Source organism: Schistocerca cancellata, chromosome 3 (assembly GCF_023864275.1).
Source record: "Schistocerca cancellata isolate TAMUIC-IGC-003103 chromosome 3, iqSchCanc2.1, whole genome shotgun sequence".
NCBI classification, from domain to species: Eukaryota; Metazoa; Arthropoda; class Insecta; order Orthoptera; family Acrididae; genus Schistocerca; species Schistocerca cancellata.
The window spans coordinates 157,602,824-157,616,650 of record NC_064628.1 but is presented as its reverse complement, the minus strand read 5'-3'; the positions used below and the strand labels follow the sequence as shown (position 1 = coordinate 157,616,650).

General features: G+C 43.7%; 1 long non-coding RNA gene across 1 annotated transcript in view; it reads left to right on the top strand.

The window, feature by feature from the left end:
• LOC126176297 (uncharacterized) overlaps positions 1-12,108 on the top strand; it is a 186,966-nt gene extending 174,858 nt beyond the window's left edge. Inside the window, exon 4 of the long non-coding RNA XR_007535640.1 lies at positions 11,901-12,108. This is a non-coding gene — a long non-coding RNA (uncharacterized LOC126176297). The remainder of the gene's footprint in view (positions 1-11,900) is intronic.
• The last annotated feature ends 1,719 nt before the right edge of the window (positions 12,109-13,827 follow it).

Sequence of the window (13,827 nt, the reverse complement as noted above, 5' to 3'; positions counted from 1 at the left end):
TGGCACATACGTTTTGCCAATAGGGTACCGTAGGGGCAGGTGGTTTGGGTATGGTAGTATAGGTAATGTTTACACGAAATAAGATTGGGCACTGGTACCTCTGCCGCGTCGTCTCTTACTGGTGAACAGTATAGAAACCTATTATCATATGCATCTGCTTGTTCGCCTACAGCACACCAAGTGGTATTTGTACTTTGGTAAAGATGGTAGTCCATCTCATCACTCCCGAACTGTGAAAATGAGTTAAGAAACACCCTTTCCTCACAAGCTTGTCTGATTTCAAGTCTGTTTCTCTCATCTGCGACACCATCAATCAAAGACTACGCGACTTCGGTTCAGTTTTGACTAATAATTGTGCCCTGTGGTCATGGATCAAATCAGGATGGCTCCCCGATGCTTTCAGTGAGTAGTGTTGACCGTTCCACGACTAGATCTCTTCGTCATCATGGAGAGAGGAAGTGGTAAAGGTAGCTAGGTAGATGTCTGTAACTCTGTTGCTGTTAAGCGTGCGTAATGTTACATCAGCAGGAGACGACATAGGTTCTGCATGTGTATAACGCAGTTTGCGAGTCATTGAAAAGCAGGGTAGTACAACAGACGTATCTGAGAGTGCCATCGCTCATATTTGGATCTTTTTCAGACGAGTAAGGAGGCTTTTAATGGCAGTACAGCCTATGTAGATTATGTGTTACATCCTTATCTTACATACTCGAAGTCCAACCAAATATAGCGATCCAGAAAAGCCATCGCTTTGAATATGACGAAGAGTGCCTGTCATCAGTTCGAGTGCACTTCCCTTCCGTGTTATCGCAGCTAGCGCTGAATTTGTATTTGTATTGGAGGAGCTGGACGTATTATTGCACCTGGGGGTCAGGGCGCTTCGGCCGGCACGTGTGTTTACCTGCGCGCTTGAAGCTGGTCAGACTGTGATTTGCTGTTTTAATGACCAGACCACATGCCCGTGAAGCTATTTGGACTTCCACAGTTTATACAACAGTATATAAAAATCGATGTGTTTTTTGTTTACAGTAATCTCACTGCATAGGGAATGCCACGAAAACATTCTGCAAGCCATAATGCTCCCTCCTCCGGCATGGGCGCTTCTGGCGATTGTTGCAGGATGTTTATTTTCCGACGTTTAACGCCGTACTCGCCAACGGCCATATGTCCGGTGAAGCATAAAGCGTGATTCATCTGAAAAGGCCACCTATCGCCACTTTGGACGTCCGGTTGCGGTATAGGCGGGCTAATTCGCCGATGAACAGCAGCCAGCATGGGTACATGAACCAGTCGCTTATTGCGGGGATCCATATGCAGCAACGTTCACTGTGAACGGTCGTTGAAGAGAAACTGTTGGTAGCCCCTTCGTTCAACTGAGTGGTCAGTTGCTCAACAGTTGCATGCCTATTCGCTCGTACACATCTCCACAGTCGTCGTTCAAGCCTGTAATCTATGGCCCGTGGTACACCACAGTTGCCTCGGCGCTGGTTTTGGATAGCGTCATTTTGCCAAGCACAGTATAATATAACCACTGCGGAACGCAAACAGTATACAAACTTAGGAAATACTTCCACTCCCGCCCGAAAGCCGATGCTTTTTGAAGTTGATTAAATCGCACCGGTTCCACACTACGATAACGGCTACACCTCCCGAGATGCCGTATACTGTATACCGTCCATTGCTAGTGCCGCCACCGTCTGTGAGAGGTTATTGCACGTTGACGTCGGTGGTCACATTAATGTCATTGGACCGTATGTGTACCGTCAGCCATATACATTTATATTTTCTTAAAATCCTGACACTTACAATGTTAAATGTGTTTAACGGCGTTCACACATATTTCTCTGAATAACTAATCTTACGCAAAACATCTAGCTAGTTTGAAATACAATCAGGAAATTCGTCACAACTGTAGTTTCTAAAAATCAAGCACCACAAAAACAATACTTTGACTGAATCAGTATATATGTTGCTTTCTTCTGTCCGCTGTACTGTTATTAGTGAGAATACTCCTTCAGAATTAGCGTTCTGTGCAAGAATAGCAAGAAAAATACCGCACTAGTTTCAGCAGTTTTGAGTAGAATTCTCATCCTTGCTGCAATACCACTAAAATATGTAACCCTCTTATCATTACAGGACAATTTTCTAATTTGCAAAAATTGGTTCATATTGATACCTCATCGCAAAACTTTATCATTTATTACAATTCCTTTATCACTCAAGAACTGAACACGCTTCTGTACATCGGCCGGCCGTTGTGGCCGAGCGGTTCTAGGCGCTTCAGTCTGGAACCGTGCGACCACTACGGTCGCAGGTTCGAATCCTGCCTCGGGCATGGATGTGTGTGATGTCCTTAGGTTGGTTAGGTTTAAGTAGTTCTAAGTTCTAGGGGACTGATGACCTCAGATGTTAAGTCCCATAGTGCTCAGAGCCATTTGAACCATTTTTTCTGTACATCACCCGTGCATGCCTTATCATTTAAGTTTAACCAACAAAGACATTTGAGGTCCGAAAATTAAACATGCGATTTATCCATCTATTTAAGTTTTATGTTCCTTGGAAGACAAGTGTGTCTCGAAATATTGCACACCTTCAAGAGAAAAGTTCATCGTATTAAAATAATGATAATCTACCGAAACTGGCAGTTATAAATTAAATATCTTTAAATAATCGCCATACAATATGCTGGTCCAAGTCAGACACACGGAAAAACCTCTTATCTTTGTGTGCAACAAGAACGTAAGTTGATGGAGGACAAATAAGACATTTCTGCATGGTTTTCACTTCTTGGTGTCTTGAAATATACTTTTAATGACAATGCATTATTGATTTGTGTTTTCGTTTCGGCATTTCAGCTTTTAACAAAAGCACTATGAATTAACAGTTAACTTGCTACTACCTTATTCTTCGAAAACCATAATGCAAACAGAAGAGAGTAAATCATCGCTTCGCCTCGCCTCGGAGTGCAAATGCTGCGTTGCCACTTCTCCCTTGCGTTGTTACTAACGGATGAATATGCTCTATGGCTATAGCCGGTGCCATAGCGAGTTGCAGTTAATGAGCACTAATTCGTTTATATTTTGCCAGTTCATTTTCTGATGATCTCTACTTTTTTCTGAAAATGTAGGACATTAGAGACTTGTCAGAAATTCACCTCAGTTGCCGGACAAGTGGTTATAATGTTGGGTATGTCCGGGAATTTCCGGATGTCTGGTAACTCTTCTGGTACAGTAATAAAGAGTAGATCGCCCCAGTGCTTTGTGTGATACTTCGTCAACCAGTGCACATTTTTCCCACAATCCTTCCAGCGAATATGTCTTCTTTTTGTCTTCACTTCAAGTCAGTTCAAGATTTCGTCCCATTTCACATCGCATCCTAATATAACTCTTTGGTATTTAAAATGACGTGACTGGCTCAAGAGCTAACAATAATTTTGTGAGCGTGTTCTGTAGAGTTTCTGTTGTTTATTGATGTAGTCATACTTTCATCGATATTACAATGGAACTACCATTCTATAAATAAAGTGGAAACATTGAGTACTGTTATTTGCAAATGACTTTTCCGTACAGCTGCACCGTCAACTAACAATTTAAACATACTCTGACCCTATTTCAATAAGGATGATGGCTGGGAAACGAAAAACAAGCAGTTAAGTGCAATTTGGTAACTAGCCCATACTTTGACACGAGAGCAATTTTGCTTTCAGGCCGTATTTAGTTTATGAACTGCAACCCCCGTGGACCTATACTCTCAGACGTCAACAATCGTAATGTGCGACTACTAATAGAATTTTGCACATTGTAGGCGCGCACTCGAGTTGTGCGGTCAGAGCATTTCATTGTTGCGTCGGCACTGCTGGTGATGACCATGTCGGCCGGCGTCGCAGGATCTGGTTGGCCGTGCAGTGTTGCCAGCAGCCGAGCTGCATTCCTGGGCTACCGGCGCGCTGGGGCAAAATGTGTCAACACTTGTTATTGTCGGCGCTCCGGCTGGTCTAATTCCTGTGCCCACACCCCGGCGCGCCGGGGCGCCACCTTCCACTCGGCCGCCCCGCTCGTAGCTGTCAGCCGCGCGGCATCTCTTCTTTTGTCGCATACTCCCGTCGCCACGGTGAGACACGTTAGATGGCATTACTAGAGTAACAGGTGTTTAAACAGTTTTTTGACTCTATATTTTCGTTAATTTAAACGGTCGCTGCCCTTCAATCTCACTGATATAGCCTGTTACATTCTTTCCAATGACAGAAAGTTACAGTTCTCACTCCGAGTCGCGAGATAGCACAGAATTCATTATTCAAGTTTGCTGGAAACTGCAATAGCAGTGGCAGAAAGCTTAGTGGCATATTAACTGACGTATTAAGTTTTCAGCAGGAGGGTGGTTAGATTGCCTACTTCACATCTTCTCTTCAGCCACCCTCAGAACCAGGTCACTGGCATAATTGTTGCATACACGAAGGTCTGCCATGTTCATAAATTTATCTGACACCTAAATCCAGAATCACGACACGTCAGTGTCCAACATTCTTATAGGGGTCCAAATGGTTCAAATGGCTCTGAGCACTATGGGACTCATCTGCTGTGGCCATAAGTCCCCTAGAACTCAGAACTACTTAAACCTAACTAACCTAAGGACATCACACACATCCATGCCCGAGGCAGGATTCGAACCTGCGACCGTAGCGGTCGTGCGGTTCCAGACTGTAGCGCCTTTAACCGCTCGGCCACTCCGGCCGGCATAGGGGTCCATTTACTCCAGACTTCCGCGCTGATCTAATGCCACAGAATAGAAACAAAATCATCAAATCTATACATATTATAAAAATGAATATATGTACGTACGTATGTATGTGTGTACACTGAGGTGACAAGTCATGGGATACATCTCAATATCGTGTCAGTCCTACTTTCGCCTGGCGTAGTTCACCAACTCGATGTGGCATGGACTCAACAAGTCATTTGAAGTCCCCTGCAGAAATATTGAACCATGCTGCCTCTAGAGTCGTTCATAATTGCGAAAGTGTTGCCAGTGCAGGATTTTCTGCACGAACTGACCTCTCGGTTATGTCACATTAATGTTGGATGGGATCCATGTCGAGTGATGTGGGTGGCCAAATCATTCGCTCGAACTGTCCAGAATGTTCATCAAATCAGTAGCGAACAGCTGTGGCCCAGTGACATGTTTGGGAACATGAAGTCCGTGAATAGCTGCAAACGGGCTCCACGTAGCAAAACATAACCATTTCCAGTCCATGATCGGTTCAGTTAGACCAGACGGTCCAGTCTATTCCATGTGAACACAGCCCACACCAATGCAGCTACCACCAGCTTACGCAGTGCCTTGTTGAAAACTTGGGTCCACGGCTTCGTGGGGTCTGTGCCACGCTATACCGTGCCATCAGCTCTTACCAACTGAAATCGGGACTCTTCTGACCAGACCACGGTTTGCCAGTCGTCTAGGGTCCAATCGATATGGGCAGGTGCCCAGGAGATGCGCTGCAGGCGCTCTTGTGCTGTTAGTAAAGGTAAGCCCGAGACGCGGGAATACCCTTACGTAAGTCATCCCATACTTGAGAATTAGAGCACGTTGTGATTTGCAAGAAACTTAGCATATAATTTCAAATATGTAAGAAATTTTTTTCTCATTGACAAGCCCCACGAAATAATGAAAGGAAAAAAGTTCGTCACTTACTAAATTTTCGCTCTTCGTGCAGTAAAACTGCCGCATGAAGCATGACGTTTTAATTTATTCCGTCTTTACTATTAACTTTATTCGTGACATTTTTAGGCAATACTCACATATACCACTGAATGCACCAGGAAAATTATATAATTGTTCGATGCTAGTTCAGGAAATACAGCATAAACTCTGAAATGCCTGAAAAACTACCGCATCATGAATGACATTTAAATTTATTGCTTCTTTACTACTAACTCTATTCACTACACATTTCGCAGACAGTACACACATATACCAAAGGATGAATGTGCAAAATTATATCACAGTACGACAAATAGTTTAGCAGTTACAACTACATAAACATTGAGCTGCATGAAAGTGGAACTGCAGGGCGAAGTTCGCTAGAGATGCAGGTCAAAAAATTATGACCACCTGCTTAATGGCTTGTTGGTCCATCTTTGGAACACAATTGAGCACCTCTCTGTGCCATTGATTCTACAATTTGTTTGTGGGGGTATGTGACACCGGATGTCTACACACAAGTCATGTAATTCCTGTAAATATTAACAGGCGGCTGATTCCTGTACGTGGTGAGAGCACCCGATAGCGATCCAGAAGGGATCCATCAGATTCACAGACGAATTTGGTGTCCAGATTGCACTACCATGCTCTTCAAACCACTGTAGCACGATTGTACTGCTGAAAGATGACATTGCCGTCAGGGAACCATCTACTATGAAGGGATGCAGATGGTCCGCAGCTACCACAGATCCCATGCATGCGCAGGAGAATGTTTTCCACAGCATAATATTGCGCCCATCAGCCAGCGCCATTGGCGCAGTACATGTTTGGAACCACCGTTCGCCACGATGACGGTGTTTGTGAAGACGGCATCGATCTGGTGTAGCAAGAAACATGATTCATCTGAAGAGCCGACAAGTTTCCAGTGATCCACGGTCGAATCCTTATAGCCTGTGCCCATTGCAGTCGTAATTGTCGATGTCGTTGGGTGAACATAAGAACAATTAGGGCTCGTCTGCTGCGGAGTTCTATGTTCAACAATGTACCATGAACAGTGTGCTCCGAAACACTTGTGCGTGCCCCAGCATTCCGCTCTTTCGGCAGAGATGCCACAGATCACCGTTTATCGTACTTTACAGAGTCGCTTATCTCAATGGATTTTCCCATTTGCAGCCCATATCTTCGCTAGGGTGCTCCCCATTCGTCTCTGCTCCGCTTACATACTTTCTTTGCCGCGTCACGTGCCCGTAACCCCACCAGACGGCATCCAAAGTGGTGATGAACAGTAGTCATAATGTTTTTGCTGTTCGTTCTCTCTCTCTCTCTGCGTGTGTGTGTGAAATGTTTTATTTGTGTGGAAAATATACTTGACACGTACGTATTGGGATAAAGCCACGGATAAAAAGCTCATCCCCACGTGGAACGATTTCAACCAAATATGGTGCTCACATTATTTACGATCTGGAAAGAAATACTGTGGGGTTAAGAACCGACAGCGACCTATTGGAGTAATGGTGGTAACTTGAAGAGAGAAGGTTGTAGTAGATGGACGGACAGACAGACAGAGATACCGGGGAGGAGGAGTGGGCAAAAATAGCATGTGGCAAGAGATCGACAAGGAGTGGGGGAAGGAAGTGATGTACTAACAGAAGACTGGAATATATACACAGCCGGGCATCGCTGGGTACTTAGCTAGTGACGTATAAGAGAAGCCTCAGAGTACTAGCTTTGACAGAGAGTTCTCTCTTGCTGTAAAAAGTGGCTCTGGAAATTCATGAACTACCTATATTCGTAGAATTGATTCTTATTAATGGCAGTAGTGTAACAGTGGTATTACATTCCAATATAGCAGATTTTTCTGATGAAGCTTCATTATCTTCGGACAGTCGCTTTCATTATAGCGTATGTAGTTGCCTAAACTCTGCACAGTTACCCTCATGGATAGACAAGGCTGATCTTTAATGAGCAGATGAAATGGAAAAAGAAACTGGGAGCCTTTTATTTTAAAAGAGTCTCGAATTTCAGTCGCTTTAGGTTCTCGTGTGGCGGCACGGGATAAATGTGCGGTGGTCCAATACACCGTTAGAGGGGTGTAATGATGGAATGCAGTAGCTGTTGTGCATTTCAGATCGAATTTTTATCGAAGAGATTCTAGTGGGCGAACCGTTTGCCGTTCATCGGAGGGGCAGGGGAGTTTCGAATTGAAAAGAAATACTTTTCGTATCCTTCGATTGTTGAGGAAGATATGCAGTGTCTACGTGGTGATACATGACAGAAACGAATTTTGAAAGGGGCTTCACAAGGGAGATGAAAGGGGCTCCACAAGGGAGAAGAAAGGGAACTCACCCACAATTTGGAAGGAAGGTGCCCAAGAGGCAGTGGTGGCGAGTAGGCACCAGGAAAGAGTGGTTAAATTGAAAGAGGAAGAGACTTGCAACAGTGAAGCGGCGACAGTCGCAAATAACTTTTGTTGTGATGGAGATACTGCATGGTGATGGTTCTGTATAACCTCTTGAAATTGTTATGATATTCCCTTTATGATAAATGTTCAGTAGTAAAGCATTTTGTTACCCAATATGCAGATGAGTTGCTACGTTTCTGGTGTGAATACGCATATCTCTCTACTGATTGTAGTTAGTAATTCCTATTGTGGGCGTGGTGAACGCAAAAGGCGAGTTTCGGAATAGTCGAAGTCGTTTACATTTTCGCACTGTAGTTGCATTAACAGTTGACACATGTATTTTTTAGAAAAGTCAGTTGGGTCGAGCAGCTGCAATACATTGCATTAACGATGTTGTGGCTTCTTTTTAATTCCTACATTTAAAAAATCAAAGCGCAAGGAAGTGAGCAGAGTACGTCTGGTAGGACAGACGTGGTGCTGGCCGTGCCGGAAACATCTGCCTTTGAGTCCGTACTGTGACTCACCGCGCTGACCTCCTTCCAATCCGTCGCGCAAACACCCTGTCCGCAGAAATTCCAGGTCACCTCTTAAGAACATGCTATTGGCACTGTATGTAGATATATGAGAGCAATAGAATACACGGGAAGGGTAATTGCGATACAGTAATTTATGAGTCGATCTGAAAGGACTTTGTGTGATTTTAAGCCTCATTTGTTCATTTGTACTTTCCATGTGGTAAACCATTTCATGTTGAGTGACCTTTCTCAGTTGCAAAACAACAGCGTTTTTACCTTGATTCAAAATTGTAAAGATATTGATCAGGTTTACCACAATGTTGTTGTGTACTTGCAGTGAGTTTTGCAACAACAGATCTGTTGACTAGTGTTTAGGACTGTCCGTTCAGTATTATTAATTACTTCATTAGTTCTATGGACCAGAATAATAATAATAATTATTATTTTTTTTAATGCAGTCATATTTTGAAAACAAAGGAACTTGATGCCACAACACTTGAAAATCTGTCGAAGACTTAGATTACGCGCTTTCAGAGTTTCATAAATTATGTTTGAGAATACCTTCAAGAAGCAGTTGCGCGGGTCATGGCCTTGGGTTTTAATAGGTTACACCTGCACCTATTATTACGCGAATTTAAATAGCGTTAGTTAATAAATGTTACGCTGATAACCAGCTCTGGCAATGGTATTTGCTCAGTAATTATTTTACGACTTTTGGAGAGCGGGGTAATACACCATACCATCAAATGAACGTTATTTGAAGACACGCTTATATTGTTTTTGTCAATTATTTTCCATCAACAGATGTGGAGGTGCCCCTTACTTGGTTGTAGACGTATTGTAAAAATAGTGTTTTTGGGTTTTTGAAATTTTTATAAAGTGTAGCATTATCATCAGAAGACAGAGCGATAATATTCTGTCTTAATAGAAACAAATGCACATCCGTTTCAGTGCTATTAAGTTGACGACTGAAAGAAATGTAGAAAACAGAAATCACGGTATATGCTGTTGACGATTAGTGTGTTGTTGTGGTCTTAAGTTCGAATGGTTTGTTGAAGAGCTTTACGCTAGTGTGTCCTCTGCAAGTCTCACTACATTTCGTTCACCTTGTTTTACTTTGGTTGATGTTCATGTGGTGTATTAATAGGTGCTGCAAATCGTATCCATTGACAGCGCAGCATCTGAGCGTTTGTGCGATTCCGCTTTATAGACATTGTGTCGAAATTATAACTTACTGGTCATTGCAGATTAATGTCAGGACATCTTTAAAGGGACAGAGTGATGGCCGTGCCTCAGTCAGAACAAATGCTCGAGTGCAGCCACCTAGTGCATCGGAGACGAGTGTGGCGGGGGAAGGGAAGGGAAGGGAAGAGACCTGCTTGTCGGCGGCGAGGCGCCGCATTCCTGCGATCCCGGCCGGCTGGCTTGCGGCGCGAGGGACACTGACCCTTGCCGCCGAGGCAGGACGGCCGAGAGTCGCGTGTCTCGGGAGGCCCACCTGAATTCCTGGCTGCTTACAGCCGGAGCGTGCAGGTATGCGGAATCTTCCTCCGGCTGCCTTTCAGGGCTGCCACAGCCGCTCCGACCGGAATGTTGAGCGCGGCGCGCAGGGTTTCCCTTCGCCTAGCGGGCCCGCACGCTACTGCTCCATTTGAGCTGGTGTACCGGTCTTCTCAGTCCGTACTAAAGCCTCCACTATGTGGTGATAACGAGACGGAATGTAGCTCATAGTTCTGTTGTTGTCCTTTGTATTGACGTTTGACATGGTTTCGTATCTTGTTGATAAAGACGTTTGATTAGTAGTTTTTTTGCAACTCCGCAGTCAGTCTGTAGCAATGTAACAGAATTTTTGTGCTTGCAGTTACATAGCAATAGTGCCATTACTTCGAGCTTAGTGTTGTATAAACAAGACTGAAATTCAAAACAATTAAACGACTGAAAGGGCGATGTATTCCTGACTCATTCTCATGGGTGTGAACTTTTAATACGGATGGAGAATGTGATTGCTATTCATGAATGAATTCGAAATCTATTTCAATATTAAATGTCCGGCAGTATCATGAAACTTATTTTGTTGAAAATGTTTTTAAGGTGATATATTTAGTCGTATTCCTAGACCAAGCAGAACGTTGGCCCATCTAAAACCCTGTTTACCAACAAACCATGTTAATGAAGTAAAGAGGCCACCAGACAGTTTAGGAAGCACACACTATTAGCTAAATGAAAGGTACAAATAATCATGTATAGTAAGGCATTGACAATAATAGGTTACCACTTGAGGAATTAGATGCAGCAGCTTAACTGCAGTGAACGATGGAATGCAAGAGGCAAAATGATGTTGCGAGAAAGACACACGAAGCAGACCAGTTTTCTGCAAGTAGAAGAAAGTAGCGAATTCTACACAGAAGTCGTTACAGATTTAAAGTGAAATCAAGGTTTACTAAAATTGAAGGTGATGAATTAAATACTGTGTTCTATTTGCAGTACCGCCATAACGAATTAACTAATCCGTCAGCTCCACTGATTGTCGTTTATCTACATTGCCGAACGACGGTAAATTACGGTCTGTAGCTGTCAAGACACTCCGGCATTGCAGTGTGGCAGTTCTGTACATAATCTATGTAACGTGAATGCTTTAGGGAAAAAAATGTTCCTGCAGATTTGATGTCTCTAGAAAAGCAGAAGTGTCAAGCGGGGGAAATTTGGAATAACAAATGTATTGGTGAGTATTATAGGCTTGTTTGTGCGGCTTGAAAATGTAGTGCAGAGAAGAGCGCGTGTGAAATGAAAGACTAAATTAAAAATCGGAAGACCTTCACATCCCAATTTTTCCTTCGCGGATTTTAGTTAATATTTTAAGAGAAGAAATTGGTTTTCACCACCATTCTTTATGAAAAGTAAATGTGTGGTATTACTTTTAGCGCTACCATATATTTATAATGTTTGCTGTTGAATAGGACACAGTGGTATAGTACTTATTCTTGTTGTTATGTTTTGCGGCGAATCAGTGCTTAAGCATAAGAAACAACAACAATAATAATAATAATATAATAATAATAATAATAATACGATTATTTTATTCATTTTTGTGTCTTTTACATTAATACTGGAGTACTCTTTTCAGAAGGATCGTTTAGTGTGACTTTTCAGAAGGATCGTTTAGTGTGATACTTCGTGAAGAACGGCGGGGATGATGTATATGCACTGCGGATTTTCTTATTGGTGTTTTCTGTACTACAGTGCGGCGACATTATTACTAACTAGATGCTCTCTCTCTCTTCTTGCAGGAACGTTGCAGTTCTGGGTGTGGAATAAGGCGGAAAGGTAAGCAGACATTTCTTTGGCTGCTGGTTTGTCCTGACTGCAAGAAGAAACGACGTAGCCGCTGCTCTTATGTAGGGCAGAGAGCGCCACCCGGCAAGATTGCATTCCGGACCTCCTTACTCCCGCTGGCTTGTGGCACATTTATAGCCCGCTGGCGGGCCGGCGCAACCTCTGCATCCTCTGCCGGAATGGATGTCCGTCGCTGTAATGAGAACGGCCGTCGCGTCAGCTGGCTTTTCCAGCCACGACTCACGCATCGCGCAGCGGAACATCATTCCTTCCACTGAATTCGCGATGGAAGAATGAGTCTACATTTGATTTTACGTTCATTTCGTTCATTTGGGAAGGTAGTGATGGTGACTTTTTGAAATGTAGTACTTTATCATAAAACTTCGCTCTTGTACATTTTACTGTTATAGAATTATAGAGGCAATAATGTAAATTACGTGGCAGTTTTGTTTTTTGTGTACTTGTTAGCTGGGTGGTATCTATGGTGCTTTGCGCTGAGCATTGATCGTTTTCGTTTACGTTTCATTGTCACATGGATGCCATTTTCAGAAACGAGTAATCTATTTTGTACGTCCTCTGCACACTTTTGCTACGGTAGTGTGACCTACTTTCAGTTTAATATTTATATAAAAATTTTCTAGGGAAAGGAATTTACAGAAATCTCCAACATAATTCATGAACTTCAGAAACCAGTACCATTAAAAGATATCTGCTTAATGGCGTATAAGTTATGTGGGACATCCTATGACGTCCCGTTGGTATAGGAATCCCGTTGATTGGAGATACGAAACGGGTTTCAAAGACGCGTAGTTGTGACGGTGTCCAACTGCTTTAAGCTGAAAACCTCTCAAGAAAAGCGTGCACAGACTAGAACAGAACTGTGCCTTACTGCTACCGAGCGAGGTGGCGCGGTGGTTGGGACATTGACTCGTGTTTCGGTAGGACGACGGTTCAAATCCCCGGCCGCCTTCCAGATTTACATTTTCTATGGTTTCCTAAAATCGCTTCATGCATATGCTGGTATAGCAGCTTTTAAAAAAAAAAATCGACCGAACGTTAAACTCTAGTTTCCCTTCCTTCCTTTCTTCCATACTGGTAGTTAGTCGCCTGCACTGTTTATACACAGTCCAGCCGCAGTAATGTGACCACCGCCTATGTTCGACGCCAACGTGCAATAACCTCTCACAAACAGCAGGTGGCGGCACAACAGTGGAGGGTATATAAGACGTATGCGGGGAGGAGGGGCAGAGGTGACGAGCGGATGTGGGAACAGTGCGTTCATTGTCGCAGTGAGGAAACGTAACGATATATCTGGCGTCCAAAAGGAAGTGATCACTGGCTTTAGGGCCAAGGCTGAAAGAATTCCCGAAACGGCCTATTTCGTAAACTTTTCGTGCTCATTGTGGTTAAAGGATACCGTACATAGCACAAAGGCGCTACCAAAGCCTGTGCCGAGGCAACTACGGTGCACCAGGGGTATAGATGACAGGAGTGAAGGCCGGCTGCGGAGATGCGTACGGGCGAAAAGACGTACAACTGTTGAACAAGTGGCCGCCCAGATAAACCAAGGAGCTACCAACAGCGTCTTCTCAACGACCGTTCAGGCAACTGTGCTGAGAGGGCCTCCGCAGCAGGTGCATGGTTCATGCACCCATGCTGACCGCTGTTCATTGGCAGCCAGAGCTGGAATTAGCTCTCCAGTTCCCCAACTTACTTCCACAGAGTGGCGACAGGTGGCATTTTCAGATGAATTACGTTTTATGCTCCATCGGACAGATGGCCGTTGCGAGTACGAAGTGAAACAAGGAGGGTGCGTTATGGTGTGGAAATGTATCCGTGCCATTTTCTGGGTGATCTAGTCATTCTGTAAGGTATAATGGA